Source organism: Corylus avellana, chromosome ca8, assembly GCF_901000735.1.
Source record: "Corylus avellana chromosome ca8, CavTom2PMs-1.0".
In the NCBI taxonomy this organism is placed as follows: Eukaryota; Viridiplantae; Streptophyta; class Magnoliopsida; order Fagales; family Betulaceae; genus Corylus; species Corylus avellana.
Genome location: NC_081548.1, coordinates 15,436,483 through 15,439,869, shown reverse-complemented (window position 1 = coordinate 15,439,869; position 3,387 = coordinate 15,436,483).

The window sequence follows — 3,387 nt, the reverse complement described above, 5'->3', positions numbered from 1 at the left end:
CTAATACTTAAGCATTAGGGTCGACTTTCAAAGTCGACCCTAATGATCACTCTTCAGCGTCCACTTTTAGTGGACGCTATTGGTGATTAATATTATTTTTTTTATTTTTTTTAATTCCTCCACACACTCTTTAGGGTCAACAAAGTCAACCCTAATACTTAGGCATTAGAAAGTCGACCCTAATGATCACTCTTCAGCGTCCACTTTTAGTGGACGCTATTGGTGATTAATATTATTTTTTTTTTAATTTTTTTTAATTCCTCCACACACTCTTTAGGGTCGACTTTGTCGATCCTAATACTTAGGCATTAGTAGGGGTGGAAAGGCGGTTATGGTTAGCGGTTAGTGGCAATAACCGCTAACCGTAATCGCCTTAGCGGTTAGTAAATTTTACTAACCGCAACCGCTAACCGCCTAACGATTAGCGGTTAGCGGTTAACCGCCGGTTAGCGGTTAGTGAAATAGATAACCGCCCGCTAACCGCTTTTTTAAAATTGGGCTTTTTTTTTGGCTTTCTTTATGGCTTTTTGGGCTTTTTTTTACCCTCGTTTTTTTTTTTATTGTATTTTTAATATCTTCTTGGGCCCAATTGCTATAGAAAGTGCCCATATTGAAAAATCAAAAATATTAAATCATAACCGGTTAACTTTTTTTTAAAAAAAAAAAAAAAATTCAACACAACATACAAAAAAAAGTTCAGAATTCAGACAACTGTCACAACATATAAAAAAAGTTCAACACAAAGCATATAAAATAAGTTCAAATAAAACATTAAATGATACAAATAAAACATTAAAACTTCATCAATCCTCTCATTTGATCCTCTAGCAAATCCTGTGGACCTCAAAAGAAGGAAAGTTATAATATTGAACATAATAATATTAAGGCACAAAATACATTAATACATTAATACATTAATACTTCAATTGTGATTAATGTATTAATGGTTAAATTTCTTTTTCTAAAAAATGTTCAAAAAATACATTAATACTTCAATTGTGATTATAAGTAACACATTGTTGAATCTAATGTCAATTACTTAATTTGATATTATATAATTATATAGTCTCATTAAATTATACCATATGATTCATATGATTAATTACTTAAATTCTTATCATATTTACTTATAATATTTTTTCTTTGAATTGAACTTAATATCTAATGGTAAATGGTAATGTTCAAACTCCTAAATCCTAAATTCCTAAAGTATCTAATAATGCTTTAATTAAATTGTAGACTTGTAGTTATAAGTAATATATTGTTTAATTCAATTGAATTAATTGTGATTATCATTGTACATGAATCATATGATTAACTTGTAGACTTATGACTTATGAGTTATGTCATATTATATATGTATTATGTATTATTATATAATCATATGATTTAATGATCAAGTCATCATGTGATATAATCATATCAATTATAGTGATAATATATAAATTATTGAAATTATAATGATAATACATTAATACTTAAATTGTGTTTATAAGTAACACATTGGTCATTGTTTAATCCAATGTCAATTACTTAATTTGATATTATACGAATCATATTATCATTGTACATTAATAATATGATTCACTTGAAGTCTTGAATAAAGTATTTGAATTGTCATTGAATCATATGATTAAGTATTGATATTATACATTTATATTATTCATATATATATATAGACTTATATAGACTTATAAGTTTATAACATACATTGAAAATACGTCTCTAGATATTTAATTGTTGTATTAGTATGAATTGGTATACTTATGAGTTATGTCATATTATATATGTATAATTTGTTATTATATAATCAAATGATTTAATGATCAATCTCATGTGATATAATCATATAAATTATAGTGATAATATATTAATACTCAAATTGTGATTTAATGATCAAGTGATTATGTTATATGTATAAATATTTTTAAAATTATAATTATAAAAATATATTATATAAAAAGGCGGTTAGCGGTTAGCGGTTACGGTTAGTAGACCCAATAACCGCTAACCGCTAACGCTAGGCGGTTAGCGGTTAGACGGTTAGGCGGTTAGCGGTTAGACGGTTAGGCGGTTGGCGGTTATAGCGGTTAGCGGTTAGCGGGCGGTTTTTAACCGCCCTCCTTTGCACCCCTAGGCATTAGGGTCAACTTTCAAAGTCGACCCTAATGATCACTCTTCAGCGTCCACTTTTAGTGGACGCTATTGGTGATTAATATTATTATTTTTTATTTTTTTTAATTCCTCTACACACTCTTTAGGGTCGACTTTGTCGACCCTAATACTTAGGCATTAGGGTCGACTTTCAAAGTCGACCCTAATGATCACTCTTCAGCGTCCACTTTTAGTGGACGCTATTGGTGATTAATATTATTATTATTATTATTTTTTTAATTCCTCCACACACTCTTTAGGGTCGACTTTGTCGACCCTAATACTTAGGCATTAGGAAAGTCGACCCTAATGATCTTTTTCCCGCCTCTTGAATATTTCCCGCGAGTATATTAGGGTCGAGTTATTAGCGTCCACTGTAGAGTGGGCGCTATTATTCATCTTTTGGGTCGGCTATTAGTGTTCACTTGGATGTGGACGCTAATAATTAACTATTAGGGGCGACTTTCAAAAGTCGCCCCTAATAGTTGAGTATTAGGGGCGACTATAAAGTCACCCCTAATAAGTCGCCCCTGATGAGTCAGTTTCTTGTAATGTGTCTATCTCTCTATCATAAATCAAAAAAATAAAAAATATATATAAAGGAAGAAGAAGGAGAAGCATAGAGACAATGCCCAAATAAATCAAACTCAATCGCTTTCTTTCTTTTCTTTTCTTTTTCTTTTTTCTAGCTTTAATGCTTGTTTGAATCCTTCTCCTTCTCTTTCTTCATTTATGGGCAATATTATTAAAATTGAACACAATTGCACTTCGTAATGATGATCACAACTTTACTTCTATACTGGGATAACACATCCCAGTATGGCTGGTCAATAAATTCATTACTTAATTACTATGTGGTATCGTGGAATCTTGAATGATTAATCCAAATGAGAATTACTAGATTGAAAACTCAGACAAAATATTAGAGAGGTTCGCTGAGACTCAGCAAAACCACCTCTGATGCCTAAGTCAATGATGATAAAAGAGTAAGTAAATCGACAAACTCTAAATAAGAAATAGAGATGCATGCTTAGTAAAGGATCTTCCTTTCCTTATATAGGCGAATTGTTTCCACCTCTCCGTGGTAAAGCTTTGGGAGACTACTGCTCAGATCATGCTAAGGGTATGGAAGATGATTCCCACTAAGAATACTGGGGAAGGCTATAATGAATACAAAGGGATTTGTTGTAATTGCCTTACTTGGTGGATATGCTTGGAGCACTATTTATATAA